Here is a 21,306-nt window from a genome sequence, read left to right on the forward strand (position 1 = left end):
TGGCTCTTGTATCTAGATAAATCCCAATTGTTTTGGAATAATAAAGTCACCTTCAGTGACAAATACTGGATTTTAGTTAATAATCATTTTCAAAGATTAATCTGGCAACTAGCCTGGGTCAGCCTGTGAGAGGTCAGTGTGGAGAGGTTAGTTAGTGTGTGTTGGAGGCTTCCTGGAGGTCAACATCTCTCAGAGAGTAAGGCTGAACAACTAGCCTGGGTCAGCCTGTGAGAGGTCAGTGTGGAGAGGTTAGTTAGTGTGTGTTGGAGGCTTCCTGGGGGTCAACATCTCTCAGAGGGTAAGACTGAACAACTGGCCTGGGTCAGCCTGTGAGAGGTCAGTGTGGAGAGGTTAGTTAGTGTGTGTTGGAGGCTTCCTGGGGGTCAACATCTCTCAGAGAGTAAGGCTGAACAACTGGCCTGGGTCAGCCTGTGAGAGGTCATTGTGGAGAGGTTAGTTAGTGTGTGTTGGAAGCTTCCTGGGGGTCAACATCTCTCAGAGAGTAAGGCTGAACAACTGGCCTGGGTCAGCCTGTGAGAGGTCAGTGTGGAGAGGTTAGTTAGTGTGTGTTGGAGGCTTCCTGGGGGTCAACATCTGTCAGAGAGTAAGGCTGAACAACTGGCCTGTCTGTGGTGTTTAAGGTATCTGTCTCTGAAGTTTTAGTACAGTGTAGAGTCCACATCATTTTTGTATTCAGTATTCAGTTTAGGAAGTGTTCAGATAGAACGTTTGAAACTTACCATTATTTTCAGTGTTAATCTTTGCTGTAATAAATCTGTTATAGAATTTGTGGTGTTTAGTGGAATTTCCCCAACGATAATTTTTCATTGTTGTTGATCTTAAGTCCCCGTGTTTGAAACTTGGGTTCCCCCTGTAAGCCTGCAGCTGCTTTAGATTCAGCTACTTACAACAAAAGTTCCAAAGTAACACGGGCTATGGTGAGCCCGTAGTGGACTTACCTGGCACAGGAGCGGGGCTATAACTGCCCTGTAAGCCAGCAAGCATTTATTTAATACCAAAGATAGTCCCTTTATACTTAGATTTAATTCCCACACTAACGTCGAAATCTTATCCCATCCTTTTCCGATAACTGGGGATCCATTTTCGGGGTTTATGCCTAGTTGAGGGTATCCTGCTCCACCGTCAATTGAGGAAACTAATCAGTGGGTAGCAGGTGGTGGCGGAGAACTTCAGAGTTGCAGTATAACATAGAAGGGTACAGTATCCTCCAGCCGTGACATCTAAACTGTCAAATGTTTAGATCTTGACGAGGTGAACTATTATAGGCTACACAGCACATACTCTGGTTCCTGTATATAGTTTTACTTAGTAACGACCAGCATTTAACCAGGAAAGTGAGGGTTAAAGGCTAGCCCCCCTTACACCAGTAGAACAGTCCAGGGTCCCGGTAGTACAGTCCAGGGTCCCGGTAGTACAGTCCAGGGTCCTGATAGTACAGTCCAGGGTCCCGGTAGTAGAGTCCAGGGTCCCGGTAGTAGAGTCCATCACAAGTCAACAATTTGGACGATGTCAATCCGGACACTTTCTTCAAAAGGTCAGATGTAATACGAACGAGGAGCAAAGGGTTCAAGCTCAACAAGCCAAATGTAGGACAGAAAACAGGAGAGGCTTCTTCACCCGTATGGTTGTAAACCCGTGGAACAGCCTACCCGCCAAGGAGTAGGTAAGGTAAACACCAAAACTCTACTGGGTTTTAAAATACAGATAGAAAAGATCATCCAGGCAAATGGGTAGGACCTTTGACAAGCCGCCAACTTCCTGTCCTCGTTGAGGCCACCAGTATTAGTGGCTCTCAGGTTAAACGTCAGCAAAGATCAGTAACCAAAGAAAATGGGAAGAGCACCGTGGCGGGTAAGCGAGCGAGCGAGTGACGTCATCACAACAAAGGTTGCTATAGACGTCTCCACGACTCGTGAAGTTCGCCTGTCTTAAAGACCTGTGTCCACAATACCCGCCAAATTGTCCCTCCCACAGTACTCTCAGGACACTTATGGCAGTGTAAGTGTGTGGTGAGGCCACACCACTGAAGACATTGAGGATATACGACGAGGGAGAGACAAAACTGTTGAAGGAAGGAGTCACTGGCTCCACATGACCACCTTGTTCCTCGCACTCTCATCATCCGTAAGTTCTTGAGTACTTTCTGCTCCACCATTGTCTTACACCTCAACATGCAATTGTTGGGGTGTGGAAATAGGCCTATGGCATTGTTGGGGTGTGGAAATAGGCCTATGGCAGTGTTGGGGTGTGGACATTGGCCTATCGAATATGATAATTTTTATAATAATAATAATAATAGAGAAAATCTACTGGGACTGTGTGGTGTTGCAAACCCACGACCAAGGCATTGCCAGCTGCATACTCTACCACTGTACCACCACTGACTTCCTAAAAGTCTTACAATCAGATTTCTACTGATATCACAGGAAGTCCTGAAGCCAGGCCAAGTTTTACGTAAGGCCCCTAAGCACTCAGGTGAAGGGGTTAAGTATTGTAGTTGAACACCGTATGCCCATCTTCAGATACACAGAAAATCGCACTAAGGAGATATACATCAATGAACAATCCACTGGGGCTGTGAGGTGACGCAAACATTGCAGGTTCGCATCGCCTCACAGCCCGAGTGAATTTTCTCATTGATGTATATCACGTTAGTGTGATTTTATGTGTAAATAATAATATTAAAAATATTATTATTATTCAAAAGATTGTGTACAAAGAACATAAGAGTAATAAATGAATAATGGCTTTACCATTGTGATCATTGCTGTCTTCTTATATGTGCTATCAATCTGCTGTATGGTGTCTGTTAATCTTGTTTAAATTAACAATCAAGTTGACAATGTAATCAACCAGAGCTTTAATAAACCAATGTGCTTTAATATACTTACTATTCTCTCTCATCTCATTTTTTTTCTTGCAATGTATGTTATCATTTTATTAATTCTGCTAGAATTTACCTACTTAAAATTAGCTGTTAGGTAATAGTTAGATAATGACCTGCCCGAAACACTGCGCGTACTAGTGGCTTTACAAGATTGTAAATACTATGCTATGTATTCTCTAACACAATGTACCTTCTTGTATATAAATTAAATAAATAAATCAATCCATAAGGGCCGTGAAGAGGGTTCGAACCTACATCAGAGAAGATCCCAGACGCTCCTTAACCACTTAACTGCGCCAACCGAGAATACGCGGTTTGCCAACCGAGAAAGCTCATTTTGATTTTTTCGTACCCATTCTAAATGTGTGCGAGGTTGGTTGTGTACGAAATGGACTCTTAGGACCTCCAGTGAGAGGTAGCCATCTAGGAAAAAATTCCCCTTATGCCCTAGGGCTGCTGGCTGGGTTAGTACCGAGTGACACACGCGCCTCTGGCTCCCAAACACCTGTCCGACGCAAGTTGAAAGATCGTGCTTTGTCGGTGAAATTCAAACCTTAATGTTTAAAGAATATAAGGGTCATAATATTGGTGAAGCTAGACGCAATAGGACCTAACACAAAGATCAGATGCAAGTGATACAGCACCTATGAGGACGATACAGCGAGCGTATCCAGTTGTAGCTCTGAGCGCCACCCTTGCCCATCTATGCTATCTCCAATTTATTTAGATGATACATAGATGAATCGTTTTCTGCATTCATTGATGATGCATCTGATACAAGTAGCATAGATGAGCAGTGTTAGCGGCTTCCATGGTGGTGTTTTCCATAGATATTTTCAAGAATAGCTGAATCTCTTCTTTACTGACGGACACTCTTTGAGGCTGGCTGAATCTCTTCTTGTGTGGGACCTTACAAGGGGATCTTTTCATGACTACCTTACAAATTGATCTTTCCCTGTAATCTTTTCAAGACTACCTTACATTTTACAAGCTTGGCTACATACTACCTACAGGTACTAATGCCAAGGGTGTACATGAGTGCGTTATTTGCAAGCACACAGAACAAAGAAACAGGAAGCGAAATTCTATCTGTACCTGGTGCAACGAGAGCGAAGTTGCGCTGTGTACCCTGGACTACTTCATTGATTATTACTCACTTCCGAAGTACTGAGTGTGTAATACAGTGTGTTACTGTGTAAATAGTGTGTGAAACTGTACATATTGTAATTTTAGTGAATTTTTGACACGTAATATTGCGACAATAAACATTTATTGTGGACACATGTATCACAGTTTCATGGAACATTATGAACATTCTGCTGTATACATATTGTAAAGGATACAAATATGCATCATATATGCACACAAGCATAAGAAATATTGCCAGAACAACCGTGGACATTTTCAAGAGGAAACTAGATTTATTCCTCCAAGGAGTGCCGGACCAACCGGGCTGTGGTGGGTATGTGGGCCTGTGGGCCGCTCCAAGTAACAGCCTGGTGGACCAAACTCTCACAAGTCAAGCCTGGCCTCGGGCCGGGCTTGGGGAGTAGAAGAACTCCCAGAACCCCATCATCCAGGTATCAACCAGGTATACAATAAAAAAACAAACAAATAAAACCAAATTGGAAATACATAAAACAGATAATTGAAAATATATTTGTGCCAATATCTGGTGCTTGAATGGCCCGCGCGACCGTGTCTGGGCGTGTCACGCATGGGCGACCAGCCCCTGATGACATCACAACGCACCTTGTCCACATCCCCAGAGCCAAAGTAAGTGGAATTTGGTATTTATTTTTACATAGATATTGTGAGAGTTTTAAGTGGTGGAATAAATGAAATTGTTATAAGGAATTGAGCTCGGAAAATTTCTAAGAATTTTCTTTATTCTTTAACCTTTATTCCTGTCGTGATATTCAATTAGGTCGCCTGAGGAAGGACTTGCTTAGCTAATACACCAGTGTAGTAAGCAGCTCATTCCTCACTTTGGGACCATGTATGAACAATTGACTAGGCGCGAGCAAACGCCGAGACCCCAATGAAAATTGAAATCCCCTCCACTTGGTCGTCGACCTTCGCCAATCGCTGAAGCGAATCTAACGAGTAGGTCCTGGGCTCTCACAACAATAATTTATTGTTATGTGGTGCCGTATATTTGGTCCAAAACTCAGAATCGGTCTCAATTTTATTAGTCGAGTGTGAAGAACACATGCATAACAATAATAGTGTGTGGGGTGTAACGAAAAGACAGTGTTAACCATAACAACTTAGTTTATTCAATAAAGTACTAACTACTACAACAAAACAAAAAGAAATGTCAATGACGTTACTCGAAATCCTTCCTGTGACACTATCAATGACAGCTAGACACCAGCCCCTCGAACTGCATAATGAACTAACTCGAACATAAGCGTGAACACAGAGGCATCAATCAAGAAAAAAGAACTAACAGATCTATAATCACAATTACAACAAATGACACAGTGGGTTTTGAAACACGTCTCCAGTAACCTCCTAACTGTTCTACGCCTCAGTGCAGTCTACACCTGCAATGGCGGATGCAATGCAATCAAATCAATAGTCTTTCAATGACAACAATAACTAATGGGTTCACTGGCAACTCCAGCAAACCTTCCTCAAATTAATCCTTACGTTAACACTCCGTGCCACGGACGATCAACAATCAATAACAATTGATTTACGTTAATAACACAATAACATTTACGTTAATAACAAAATAGCATTTACGTTAATTTAATAACTCTTACAACTGTCACTAGTAACGCAGAAATTACACAACACTCTACCTGTCGAGCATTCAGTGAGAAAATCCCATTAATTAATCCCTGTACTACCAGACAGCTGATTAATCTCTTTACTAGTTACGTTAATCAGTTACTAATCACTCAGCGATGGTAAACTCTGATTTACAATGTCCAAAGTGCTAAGAGAACGGTAATCACTCGTGATTAGCTTTAGAGTAATTAATTATTATCCTCAAGATCAATAATTAAACAATAAAAATACGCAACCTTTCACACTGGCTCAGCAATTTACATTAAGGTATGAATTCCGTCTAAGCCTTCCATACTCAGACCAATTCAGGTGGCTAATAACAGTAATTAGCTCCACGTTTACGTTATTCTAAAATGACGTTACTCCTCCCACGAGTCAATCAAGTGCCGGTACTTCCAGACAGATAAATAATGACGTTACGTTAATGGAACAATGAAGCATTCGTGTGAGTCGATCAAACAAGGATCGAGGTTAATTATTTTGACTTCCTGAAACACGTCAATTACCCGGCCCACTGACCATTAATTACGACAGACAATACTGGTTGATACCTGGTTGATGGGGTTCTGGGAGTTCTTCTACTCCCCAAGCCCGGCCCGAGGCCAGGCTTGACTTGTGAGAGTTTGGTCCACTAGACTGTTGCTTGGAGCGGCCCGCAGGGCCACATACCCACCACAGCCCGGTTGGTCCGGCACTCCTTGGAGGAATAAATCTAGTTTCCTCTTGAAAAAGTCCACGGTTGTTCCGGCAATATTTCTTATGCTTGCTGGGAGGGTGTTGAACAACCGGGGACCTCTGATGTTTATACAGTGTTCTCTGATTGTGCCTATGGCACCCCTGCTCTTCACTGGTTCTATTCTGCATTTTCTTCCATGTCGTTCACTCCAGTACGTTGTTATTTTACTGTGTAGATTTGGTACTTGGCCCTCCAGTATCTTCCAGGTGTATATTATTTGATATCTCTCTCGTCTTCTTTCTAGTGAGTACATTTGGAGGGCTTTGAGACGATCCCAATAATTTAGGTGCTTTATCGCGTCTATGCTTGCCGTATATGTTCTCTGTATTCCCTCTATTTCAGCAATCTCTCCTGCTCTGAAGGGGGAAGTGAGTACTGAGCAGTACTCAAGACGGGACAACACAAGTGACTTGAAGAGTACAACCATTGTGATGGGATCCCTGGATTTGAAAGTTCTCGTAATCCATCCTATCATTTTTCTGGCTGTTCAATATTTGCTTGGTTATGCTCCTTAAACGTTAGGTCGTCAGACATTATTATTCCCAAATCCTTTACATGCTGTTTTCCTACTATGGGTACATTTGATTGTGTTTTGTACTCTGTATTATGTTTAAGGTCCTGATTTTTACCGTACCTGAGTACCTGGAATTTATCACTGTTAAACATCATGTTATTTTCTGATGCCCATTCGAAAACTTTATTAAGATCAGCTTGAAGTTTTTCAATGTCTTCAGCCGAGGTAATTTTCATACTGATTTTTGTGTCATCTGCAAAGAATGATACGAAGCTGTGACTTGTATTTTTGTCTATATCTGATATAAGAATAAGGAAAAGCAGCAGTGCAAGGACTGTACCCTGAGGTACAGAGCTTTTAACTGCACTTGGACTAGATTTTATATGGTTGACCGTTACTCGCTGAGTCCTGTTTGACAGAAAACCGAGTATCCAGCGTCCTACTTTACCGGTTATTCCCATTGACTTCATTTTGGGTGCTGTCACGCCATGGTCACATTTATCGAAAGCCTTTGCAAAGTCCGAGTATATCACATCAGCATTCTGTTTTTCTTCTAATGCCTCAGTGACTTTGTCGTAGTGCTCAAGTAGCTGTGAGAGGCACGATCTTCCCGCTCGAAATCCATGTTGGCCTGGGTTGTGAAGGTCATTGGTCTCCATGAAATTGGTGACCTGACTCCTAATCACTCTCTCAAATACTTTTATGATGTGCGATGTTAGTGCAACTGGTCTATAATTCTTTGCCAATGCTTTGCTCCCTCCCTTGTGTAGAGGGGCTATGTCTGCTACTTTAAGTGCATCTGGTATCTCCCCCGTGTCCAAGCTCTTCCTCCACACTATACTGAGTGCCTGTGCTACCGGCACTTTGCATTTCTTTATAAATATTGAATTCCATGAGTCTGGACCTGGGGCTGAGTGCATGGGCATGTTTTCAATTTCTCTTTCAAAATTTAGTGCGCTCGTGTTGATATCAGTTATGTTTACAGGGGTTTGAATATCCCGCATAAAGAAATTGTCTGGATCTTCCACTTTCATGTTTATTGGAGTGCTAAACATGTCCTCGTACTGCTTTTTTAGGATTTCACTAATTTCTTTGTCATCCTCCGTGTATGAACCTTCACTTGTATGAATAGGTCCAATACTGGCAGTGGTTTTTGCTTTTGATTTCGCATATGTGAAGAAATATTTTGGACTTTTCTTTATTTCCTGATTTGCTTTCTGTTCTAACTGCCTTTCTTCAGTTTCATATGAGTGTTTCAATTTTCGCTCGATTTCTTCAATCTCCCTATTTAAATTATTCCTTCTTTGACAGGAAATTTGTGTCTGCATAATCAGTTCCGTTATTTTTTTCCTGCGTTTGTAGTGTCGTCTGCGTTCTCTTTCTATGTTGGATCTCTTTCTGGCTTTCCTCAAGGAACATGTTTCAGACAGACTTGATACGCTTCCGAAGTCAGTTTTTCTATTCCTTCTGTAGGACTTGTATTACTTAGAACAGTTTCCCATGGAATGTTTGTAAGTTTCCTGTTTATTATCTCCCAGTCTATCCATTTATTATTAAAATTGAATTTACTGAATAGCCCCTCTCGCTTTATCAACGTTTTAGGTCTATTCTGAGTATTGATGGTCGTTTGCACTTCAATGAGCTTATGATCTGAGTATGTGGTATCTGATATTGTAATGTCTCTGATAATGTCTTCATTGTTCATAAAGACCAGATCTAGAATATTTTCATTTCTCTAATTCTTATCCGGCTGACGGCTAGGCTCCTTGAGACTACCGAAGCTGCTTGCAGGAAAGTAAATTAACCCAAACGTATTCTACGTTACTCAAATTGTCAAAGAACAAATTCTCTTACAGCAATGGGCGTTCCCTTGGTTACGTTATATTAATTGCCTCGCATCACCTCACTGAATACTGGACTTCGATGTCCTACCAGATAAACAGGAGAATACATGTGTACCCAAGTACTCGTCTACAGCCGAGTTCACCCACGACAATGACAAATCACACTAACAAATCACAGTGATTTACGTTACAATGCGGTTGCAATGACAATTCTGCAGAACCTAGTAAAATAATATACAGGACATGAACCCTCTAGAACACTGCCCCACAATGACTTTACTGAACTGCAATCACATACGGTGATTGCTCAACTCTAGCAACAATCACCATCAAATAACAACCCCTTTGCAATAACATACTCGGCAAGTACTATAATTTCCAAATATTAGAATACTGCACACACTTACTTCCTGTTGCAAATGACCCCAGTGCTCTCAATAACCCCTAGAACATAGGTCCACGCATTGCAATCACCACAGTAAATAACACAATAACACTAGGCACCGTGACACTACGATTATATATATATATAATTACTGCTGACACATGTAGCCTACAGTTATCAAACGTTATTGGGAACACTAAGGAGATCTCGCACTCCTTAAATCACATGGGTGAGTGATTTATCGATCCCGCATGCCGATAAACACACTCGAGAGTTACGTTACTCGACAGAGCGATGGCGGTCTCTCCAGACAGCCTCGTCACTCACCAAATTCTACCAAAATTATGTTAATACTGCAACCACAATACATATATATATATATATATATATATATATATATATATATATATATATATATATATATATATATATATATATATATATATATATATATATATAAATCACACTTGTCACATCCCTGGGAACAATACAAGAAATTAAGACCACACTGTGGTACACTCCATAATAATCATTGCCAGGAATCACTGACGTTACACACACATTAACCTGAGCGCTCAGTGTTGGAATTCCACACCTGCAAGACTACACATGGAAATGATATCACTCCATCCCACGGACGATCAAAAATGCTTTAATTATCACAATGGAATATAATTATTACATGGACATCCTCTCTGTCCGTGGCTAATCTATGTATACTCTGTTCCCGTGTGTACCCACACACACACACACACACACTGTACGTCTGTGTACACAAGACGCAAGTCCCTCTGGACTGACAAGATGACAATAAAGGGTGATTATCTCCTCGTCCACACTTCACTTCACCTCCACAGGTGCTGCGTGACAATGTGGACGGAACACCTGACTTCGAATTCAAGATTTAAGAGACTAACTGATCACCAGAAATACACACATAGGTATTTACTCATTCATACTGCCGGCTTACACACCATTCCCATACATCAGGCACCCCGCTACGGGTGGCTGCCTCAGTCACGGCAGTAGTAGGTGGCGTAGGCGGTGATAGTACATCACGTGGTATTTTACGAACAATTGGCGCGCACTCGAACCCCTCCCCTCACAACACGGCTCAGTTCGCACCCTCGACCCACCGGTAAAGCGAGGCGTTCGTACCCAGGTGATGCGCACAACGATAGCATCTTACACAAACATGGGAAATCTGCCTTAAAACTCTGACACGAATTTCCCCGTTCCCATCGACTGCTACAGAGTACTAGCAGGTATTATTAATAATCACTGGTATGGGATCTACAAGTCTGTTACTGCTCGTATGCACATTACCCCACAATCCCAGATCACTGTACCTCTACCCACTGTACACAATGTCTTTCTCCAATCCAAGCAACAACTTCGGCCGGATTCTGTGACGACCCCCGTCGTCGATGAAGCAGGAGGTGAAGCAGTTGAGTAATCAACCCACCACGACGCCCTATACTCAATTTGGCCGAATTGAGTACAGAGAGCGTCTTGACAAAGTGGCAGCTATATTCAGAATGACGCTTACACCCGCAATTCCCGCGTCCTCCTCGAAATAACCAATGAGAGGAAGGCATACAGCGGCCTACCCCTCTCAACCAATCAGCGACGGTGTAGCACAGCCCCTAGGGCAACTCCAAGATGGCCGACCAACATGGCGGCTCAAGATGTTTACTAAGATGGCAGCTGTTTCCATGACGATGACTGGCTAGCGCGCGGGAGGCCCACAGCTCACCCCACGCCTGGGGCCTAGCTGTTCCCGCGCAAAGTTGAGTCTCGCTCAAGCCATACAATGAGGTTACCTTGAGGTGCTTCTGGGGCATAGTGTCCCCGCGGCCCGGTCGTCGACCAGGCCTCCTGGTTGCTATCGGCATATCTCTGCTATCGGCATATCTCTGCTATATCTCTTCTACTCTCATATCATCATGCTATGAGATGATGCTATCGGCATATCTCTGTCCACAGATGTTCTACTCCGGCCAGGGTAACATTTCTGGACTGCTGATGAATGGGGCTCTCACATGAGCCCAAACACTAGATGTTTCGGTTGCTGGTTACCAAGCTTAAGTCCGCACACTTAACAAGTGTACTGGCCTCCACAGGCATAAGAGCACTATTGTAAGTGAGCTGGTGAACCATCTCCTCACAGACATGTTCAGGGAAGGGAATTTATCATTTTACAAAGAAAAAATGAATTTTTGGGAACACTTTATTTCATGCGCACAGGGGGAATTTCACAATAAACTCGGCGCAGCATGGTGGTTAATCGACTGAGCTATGACACGGATAAGAATTGCAACCGAGAAATCAACTTGACCTACCACGGATCTTGCAGTCTCTCCGAGACACAAACCAGGTTTTTACACAATTCCCCCATGCACCTGAGCTCTGTCAATAATCTGTTCTACCTCTTTGCCCTTACTTCATTACACACTCTCGGACGTAGGTTCGAACCCTCGTCACGGCTCTTGTGGATTTGTTCATATCAAACTTGAAATGAAACAAACAAACAAACAAACTCATTTCAAATTTGTTCATATCAAACCTACCCATACTATCAAAAATATTTGAAAAAATTATCTACAAACAGCTCTACTCATACCTCGTAAAATTTGACATACCCGGCCCCTGTCAGTTTGGCTTCCACTCCCAAAAGAGTACTAGCGACGCAATTATTAGTCTCCTTGATATAATTTACTCAGCCCTTGACAAAAATGAGTTAACGACTGGACTCTTCATTAACCTGAAAAAGGCCTTTGATACTGTTAATCACAACTACCTCTTGTGTAAACTGCATCATTATGGAGTCCGAGGCCATGCCCTGGACTATATCCAATCCTATCTTAGTGATAGACACCAATGTGTAGCCATCAATGATATATCCTCTCCTACTTTACCTAACCATTGGAGTGCCACAGGGCAGCATCTTGGGACCTCTCCAATTTCTTATATACATCATTGGTCTGCCTAATGTCACCAACATTCTGAAACCTATATTGTTTGCTGATGATACTACCCTCATCTACTCTAACCCCAACCCACATACACTAAATAATGCTGTTAATAATGAACTAAAAAAAAGTCCACTTATGGATGTCAACCAACAAACTAACACTTAACATAGAAAAGACCTACTACATCTTATTTGGAAGCAAATCAACAAATGCAATTCAGCTTCACATAGACAATGTTAACATTAGTAATAGAAATGATGGAAAGTTTTTTGGCCTATTCCTAGATAAGAGACTCAACTTCAGCACCTACATACAACACATAACTAAGAAAGTCTAAAACAGTTGGTATACTCTCCAAAATCAGATACTATGTACCTAACTCTGCTCTCATCTCACTATATTATGCACTAATCTATCACTATCTTAATTATGGTATCTGTGCATGGGGTTCAACCACTGCAAACCACCTCAGGTCCATCATCCCCCAGCAAAAATCTGCTATCAGAATAATAAATTCTGTTTTCAGACAACACTCAGCCCCCTTGTTTAACTCCCTAAACATGCTAAACATAATCTCATTCCACACATTCTTTTGTGTCAACTACATTTACAAAGGCCTGTTCTTAAATGCAAATCATGTTCTGAAACTCTCCCTGGACAGATATAATAGGACCCATTATCACCACAACAGAAATAAATATCGCTTTGTTATCCCCAGAGTCAAACTTAATCTGTACACACACAATCTATGCAAATAATGGGATCTAGTCTATGGAACTCACTCCCTAATAAATTGAAAAGCTGTCCAACTTTTGCATCATTCAAAAACAAAACTAAAAAGTACCTAATCTCATCTGCATAGTTTTTTTACCTTGTTGCTTTAAAATTGCAATGTATCTAGTGCTACCCAATCTCCCAATCTTCATGTACCCAACCCAAACAACTTTACCATTGTTATCATTGCTGTCTTCTTATATGTGCTTTCAATTTGCTGTATGGTGCCTATTAATCTTCGTTTAAATTTCCAATCAAGCTGTCAATGCAAGCAATCAGAACTTTAATATAACAATGTGCTCTAATATTCCTACTAATCTCTCTCATCTAACTTTTTTTCTCTCTTGCAATGAATCTGTTATTTTATCAATTCCGCTAGAATTTACCTACTTAAAATTATCTGTTAGATTAAGGACCTGCCCGAAACGCTGCGCATACTAGTGGCTTTACAAGATTGTAAATACCATGCTATGTATTCTCACAAACCCAATGTACCTTGTATATAAATAATTAAATAATTAAATAAATAAATAAAAAAATTTGATGCATCACGCTATTGTGATTTCTATGTGTAATAAGAGTATTGTTCAATTGAAGGGACAGCAGTTACACATACTAATGAAGCCACTATTACGCAAAGCGTTTCGGGCAAAATTAATAGTAATATAGAAATTTTTTAATTATTGTTGTGATGGGGTAAAACACTTAATACTATAAGAGAAGTAAGTTAACAAAATGAGAATGTTCAAGGAAAATAAAAAATTAATACAAAGGTGATACATAAGGATGACAAGCATTTATTTATTTATTTATATGCAAGAAGGTACATTAGGGGTTAAGAGAGAACATAGAAATGAAGTTGATTTTACATTCCTGTAAAGCCATTAGCACGCATAGAGTTTCGGGGAAGTCCTTAAACTAACAGATAATTTTAAGTAGATAATTTACAGTAAAATTGACAAAAAATATGTACAGGTACTTTACAGCCTTACTTTACAGGTACAGAGTATAGTCAGAGTACTGGCATAGATTATTACATTACGGAGTCAGTAGTTCTAGCAACAGTACAGTAGTTTATTTACATTAATTACTGAATGGAAATACAAGGTGTATTTTAGAACTGCTCCTCATGACATTTTCTCGGAACATATCAGAACATAGAGTAACATAAACATACTATAATTTAAGGTTAATGAGGCCAGCACTTACAAATAACCAAGATCATAAAGGACACGAGTAAACACTTTATCAAAGAAATGCGTATAATTAAATGACATTAAATGTAGACAGTAAATGTAGAAATTATATGAGTAATACAGTGTGCCCTCGCTTGAACGAACTATATGGGGGCGTAGCCGATTCATTTCAGCGTGGAATTCATTCCATCAATCCGGCCCCAGCATCCCCCTCCCCCCCCCCCAAAAAAAAAAAAAAAATTAATAATACATATGCCAGTACACATTTGCCTTTTGAAAAATTTAAATAACCAAGAATTTGAATTGCAATGAAATAAATTGATATTGCACGTTACAGTACTGTACTTACCCTACCAGTTGAGTTTTGTAGTGCAAACTTTGTTAGCCTTAATATCCTGAGAGTGCCACACGTATGAATATAAATTGTTTAAAGAACAGTAACTTTTCTAACAAATGTACATTATACACTACGGTCTGTACATAAAGTACAGACCACTAGAATCACACTACTGCAGTACACTTATATCATAAACTACACTTTGTACATTTAATGTCATTAGAACTGTGCTGTACAGCTCAATTGGTACTCCCAGGTAAGTTATGGCTAGTGCTGGGTGCTGGTCTAGTGGCCTGGGTATCCTCAGCAGATAATTACCTAAGTGTAGTTACAGGATGAGAGCTACGCTCGTGGTGTCCCGTCTTCCCAGCACTCTTTGTCATATAACGCTTTGAAACTACTGACGGTCTTGGCCTCCACCACCTTCTCCCCTAACTTGTTCCAACCGTCTACCACTCTGTTTGCGAAAGTGAATTTTCTTATATTTCTTCGGCATCTGTGTTTAGCTAGTTTATATCTATGACCTCTTGTTCTTAACGTTCCAGGTCTCAAGAAATCTTCCCTATCGATTTTATCAATTCCTGTTACTATTTTGTATGTAGTGATCATATCACCTCTTTTTCTTCTGTCTTCTAGTTTTGGCATATTTAATGCCTCTATCCTCTCCTCGTAGCTCTTGCCCTTCAGTTCTGGGAGCCACTTAGTAGCATGTCTTTGCACCTTTTCCAGTTTGTTGATGTGCTTCTTAAGATATGGGCACCACACAACTGCTGCATATTCTAGCTTTGGCCTAACAAAAGTCGTGAACAATTTCTTTAGTATATCGCCATCCATGTATTTAACAGCAATTCTGAAGTTAGAAAGCGTAGCATAGACTCCTCGCACAATATTCTTTGTGGTCCTCAGGTGATAGTTTTCTATCTAGAACCACTCCTAGATCTCTTTCTTTATCAGAATTCTTTAAAGATTTCTCACATAATATATAGGTTGTGTGGGATCTATGTTCTCCTATTCCACATTCCATAACATGGCATTTATTAACATTAAATTCCATTTGCCAAGTGGCACTCCATGTACTTTTGTCCAGGTCTTCTTGAAGGGCATGACAATCATCTAAGTTTCTTATCCTTCCTATTATCTTAGCATCATCAGCAAACATGTTCATATAATTCTGTATACCAACTGGTAGATCATTTATGTAGACAATAAACATCACTGGTGCAAGAACTGAACCCTGTGGTACTCCACTTGTGACATTTCTCCAGTCCGATACATTGCCTCTGATCACAGCCCTCATTTTTCTATGTCAGAAAATTTTTCATCCATGTTAGAAGCATACCTGTCACTCCTCCAATATTTTCCAGTTTCCAGAACAACCTCTTATGTGGAACTCTGTCGAAAGCCTTTTTTAGGTCCAGATAGATGCAGTCAACCCAACCATCTCTTTCCTGTAATATCTCTGTTGCTCGATCATAGAAAATGAGTAAATTCGATACACAGGATCTTCCAGATCGAAAACCATACTGTCTGTCTGATATTATATCATTTCTCTCCAGGTGTTCTACCCATTTAGTTTTAGTTATTTTTTTCCAATATTTTGACTATTACACTTGTTAATGATACCGGTCTATAATTAAGGGGGTCTTCTCTGCTTCCACTTTTGTCGATTGGAACTATGTTAGCCTTTTTCCACATATCAGCTACAACTCCTGTATACAGGGATGCCTGAAAAATCAGTTGAAGAGGAATGCTGAGCTCAGGTGCACATTCTCTCAGAACCCATTGTGAAACTCCATCTGGACCAACTGCTTTGTTCTTATTTAGCTCCTTGAGCATTTTTTCCACTTCTTCTCTGGACACCTCTATGTGCTCTATGTTGTTCTCTGGAATTCTTATTGTATCTGGTTCCCTGAAGATTTCATTTTGTACAAACACACTTTGGAACTTTTTGTTTAATGTTTCACACATTTCCTTTTCATTTTCCGTGAATCTATTTCCCATTTTCAACCTCTGAATATTATCCTTTACCTGCAATTTGTTGTTTATGAATTTATAGAACAGACCTGGTTCTGTTTTGCATTTGTCTGCAATCCCTTTTTCAAAATTTCTTTCTGCCTCTCTCCTCACTGCCGTGTAGTTGTTTCTCGCATCTTTGTATTGCTGGTATGTTTGGGGGTTCGGCCTCTTCCTGTATTGATTCCATTTTTGTGTCGTTTGGTCTCTGGCCCTCACGCACGCAAGGTGAGTCCTTGCTAGTGCTGGGTGCTGGTCCAGTTGCCTGGGCATCCTCGGAAGGTGAGTCCTTGCTTGTGCTGGGTGATGGTCCAGTTGCCTGGGCATCCTCGGAAGGTGAGTCCTTGCTAGTGCTGGGTGCTGGTCTAGTTGCCTGGGCATCCTCGGAAGGTGAGTCCTTGCTTGTGATGGGTGCTGGTCCAGTTGCCTGTGAGTCCTTGCTAGTGCTGGGTGCTGGTCCAGTTGCCTGGGTATCCTCGGAAGGTGAGTCCTTGCTAGTGCTGGGTGCTGGTCCAGTGGCCTGGACATCCTTAGAAGGTGTGTCCTTGCTAGTGCTGGTCCAGTGGCCTGTACATCCTTAGAAGGTGTGTTCTTGCTAGTGCTGGGTGCTGGTCCAGTTGCCTGGGCATCCTCAGCAGGTGAGTCCTTGCTAGTGCTGGGTGCTGGTCCAGTTGCCTGGACATTCTCAGGAGGCGAGTCCTTGCTAGTGCTGGTCCAATTGCCTGGGCATCCTCGGATCATGAGTCCTTGCTAGTGCTGGGTGCTGGTCCTGTAGGCCTACTGTGAAACCGTACCAAAAACTTTTGAATCTTAGTTTGTTTCTTTGTTGTGAGTTTCATTATAATATCTTTCATGTCCTTTAGGTGCTGGTAATAATCTGTCAGCTCTTCATTATCAGTTACATCAACCAAATCAAGCAGATCATTAACCTTTTGCAATGATGCAGCATATGGAATAGGTAACACACTATCATCTTCCTCTTTCACATCCTCATCATTATTACCAGTAACACACTGGATAATCTCAGTATCAGTTAATTCAATATAACCTGGATCATCAGCATCATTATCTAACCACTCAGTCACATCAGAAAGTTGCAAATCTTCCTCACCTTCATCTCTGAATGTCTCAAAAATCGCATTATCAAAGCACTCAAAATCATAGTCATCTTCGTCTTTATTCTAACCAGGTACCGGACTCAGAATTTTATTCCATGCATTCTTTTATGTGGTGACCTTCAACTCGCTCCATTCCTTGGCCTAGTTGTAAATTGCATCTTTAATTGAATATTTCTTGAAATTTTCTAGTGTTCTACTAAACTTCGTATCCTTATTAGGCATCTCGTCTTCCTCAGAGAGCAGAACTTCCAAAATATCTGAATTCATAGCTCTTTTATAAAGCCTTTGAGAGCATAGATAACCCCTAATCCATGGGCTGTATTACAGATGTAGTGTTTGGTGGTAAAGCCATACATGTTATTTTGCCATCAGGCGATGTTAATTTAGCAATGGGGTGAGCTGGGGCATTGTCAGTCAACAACATTGCCTTTACCTCAGCAGGATGAATTCTACACATATTGATCTGCTGCTTTTTTACTTCTTTACAAAAATGATTCTGGAACCAATCCTCAAAAATAATCTGTGTGAACCAGGCATTTTTTGTGTTGTAGTAGATGACAGGTAATCTGTTCATGCAGTTTTTCAATGCTCTGAGGTTGGCAGATTTCCCAACAATTGCGCACTTTGTTCGGTGACTGCCATCTGCGTTACAGCACAATAATGCTGAAATTCTTTCCTTCTTTACCTTGCAACTAGGAATACTCTTCTCAAGCCTGAAGGTCAAAGTGTTTCTTTGAAGGCATTTCCAGTTAAAGCCTGTTACATCTGCATTGTACACTTAAAACCAGCTTAGATTATTAGATATAATGTGCTGAGAAAGTTTATGCTTATATGCATTAGCACTTCCAACATCTGCACTTAATGCCTCGCCACAAATTTTCTTGTTAATGATGCCATACCTTTCTTTAAATTGACATACCCATTCAGTGCTAGCCTTGAAATTGTCAATGTTTAACTTTACAGCAAGTCTTTCAGCTGCATTTCTAATAGAATCAACTGAAACAGCAATTCCTTTCACACCATGCTGTGTAAACCATTTAAATACAGACGAGTCCAAATCCGTATACTTAGCAGGCCTCAATTTTTCCTGTTGCCTATTGCATCAGTTTGAGCAAAGAATTTCTTAATATTATCCTTCTGCTTTTTTATATCACAAATTGTAGCTTTACCAATGTTGAATTCTTGGGCGAGTCGAGTGACAGAGTATCCACGCTCTGCTTTCTCTGTTAAGTCAACTGTCTGATCAATTGACAAATGTTTTCTCTTTTATTTTATACCTTCAATACCATGAATGCTGCTCTGAGACATCTTGATAGATTAAATGAGTTCAAACAGTAAAAATTGTTCAAATTTATCACAAAATCCTTCACGCGCGAGCCCGACGTTTTTACCCCAGGAAGAGGAGAAGCACATGGTGCCAGCCATCTCATCCAGGCCCAATGCGTTGACATGACCTGTGCTTATTTTATAGGCATACTCAAAATTTAATGTACATATTGACTGTTACAAGTTGTTTTATTTAAAATATTATTATTGTTATAATTAGAGAAATATTGTTAGTTTGAAGTTTTATGCATTTTATACAGTACAGTTCTGTATTAACCCTTAAGCTGTGCATGGCATACATATACAACAGGACCTGATGGCAAAGTTCAATTTCTCAAATTTGCTCTAATGCTTTCCAAGTTTTTGTGCATACTAGCAAATCCTGCAACTTTGTCTAAATGATCATAAACGTAACTTGTAAAGTAAGAAAATAAAAAATAATTATAAAATTGAATATTGAAAACTTCAGATATTGAGATAAGCTGCAAAAATATAAACTATCACTAATTGTTCATTTGGTGTTATTATGCTCTCAGAATAGTATATGATCTTCATTTTCATAGATTTAGAATATATGTTTTCAGTTTAGTTTACTGTAAAAAATATCATCAATGTGGCATTTGAATTATGCGCCAAATTTAGAAAAAAAATTGATAGCTACAAATGTTCAGGGTTTGTGAAAAATCCATTCTAATAGGATTGTAGAACAGACAACTGTGCACAATATTTGTAAAAATCGTGAGAATCGGTCAGAAACTGAATTTTTTGAAGCTGACTCAAAGTTTTAGAGATAATTGAAGTTAAATTTATCGATAATGAATAAGGTAGTTCTAATTCATTAATTTACTTATATGTTTTAATAAACGTTGTTTGGCATTCGTACTCAAATATGTGAAAGTTGTAGGTCAATATGTGTTGGAATGATGTCAAGAAAAAATACCCCCCACCCCAAAAAAAAAAAAAAACTAAATACTGTATAGGAAAAATTATAATGATTTAGGGGATAAAAATATATATAGTGGCACCTCGATTAACGAGTTTAATCCTTTCTGGCACCGAGCTCGTTATGTGGAAAACTCGTCTTTAGAAACAAATTTCCCCATATAAAATAAAGGAAATAAATTTAATCCGTTCCACTCACAAAAATATCCATACTTGTATGACATTTTATAATGTAAATATAATACTGCACATGTATTTATGAATGTTTTGTTGTACTATTTTCATGTTTACCTTATGAAGAGTCGTTGCTTGCTTGAATGAGACGATGGGGAGGTGGGAAGGAGGAGAGGGGTTATGGTGTGGCAGGAGAATCCACCTCTGAATCAGGGGGGCTCTCTCGGGAATTTCTCCCCACTGGGACCGGATTGTGGATCACTATCACTGGCTCTTCTTTTCTCTACTTTTCCAAAGAACGTATCTATTGACAATTGCTCTTGTCTTTGTTTTAGGATGTTCCTAAAACGAGTCGGCAAATTGTCATTAAACATGTTCACACACAAGGTTGTCACTGCTTTATCAGGGCAGCTTTTCCAAGAATGCGGTCACCTTTTCAAACATTCCCAACACTTCCCTGATCTCACTGAAAGAGGCAGCATCCTCCCTTACCTCCTACCCCCTTACTAATGGTGCAAATTGTTGATGAGGATCTGCCATACTCCATTGTGAGATCAGTCACACAGACACCACGCTCATGCTTTGCTATAATTTCCTTCTTCAAATCCATAGTAATTGTGTGTTTCTTCCTCTTGACAAGACTATCTTTAACAAGCAGCTTCTTTGGCGACATCTTGCGTTACAAATTGTTTTCACAAAACCACAAAATACTGAAAGAAAAGCACAAATAAATGCAGAGGGATGCTTGTCATGCGCGATACAACAACAACACTGGCGTCGGAGGCGTCCGAGAATTTGTGAGAACCCGCGAGACGCTAGGAAGCACCATGTGGTTTTGCTCGTTAATAGAGGTGAAGCTCGTCAATAGAGACAAATTTGCTGTGAGTGGCTCACTCGTTACTCGAAATGATCTTAGATACAGCCGCTCGTTAATCGAGGTGCCTACTGTACTTTATAAAAGTGATAAAGCCCTGATCATCAAAAACCGCCTAAAGAGACAAAGAAAATAGAATTTGAAATCTGTGAAAAACTCAGTCAAAAGAAATTCAAAGTCCCAAGTTCTGCCAGTTGTGACTGATTTATTGGGTGACCAATTTCATTCTATCTTGACATAGTTAGGGATGGGTATGCACTCTCCAGGATGTAGAGGTTACATCAAAATGAGATAATAAACAAGGGAGATAAAAAATATATATATTTTTTGGATATTGGTGACAGTAACAGATATTAACATTAGGCAATACATTTTTATGATATTTAACAAA

At 40.3% G+C, this 21,306-nt stretch overlaps 1 protein-coding gene across 1 annotated transcript in view; it reads left to right on the forward strand.

The window, feature by feature from the left end:
- Positions 1-1,745: 1,745 nt before the first annotated feature.
- Positions 1,746-21,306, forward strand: part of LOC138371373 (uncharacterized) — a 74,153-nt gene continuing 54,592 nt past the window's right edge. The window contains exon 1 of the mRNA XM_069336156.1: positions 1,746-2,145. The gene's annotated coding sequence lies outside the window, so the exon portion shown is untranslated. The remainder of the gene's footprint in view (positions 2,146-21,306) is intronic.

Source organism: Procambarus clarkii, chromosome 35 (genome assembly GCF_040958095.1).
Source record: "Procambarus clarkii isolate CNS0578487 chromosome 35, FALCON_Pclarkii_2.0, whole genome shotgun sequence".
NCBI classification, from domain to species: domain Eukaryota; kingdom Metazoa; phylum Arthropoda; class Malacostraca; order Decapoda; family Cambaridae; genus Procambarus; species Procambarus clarkii.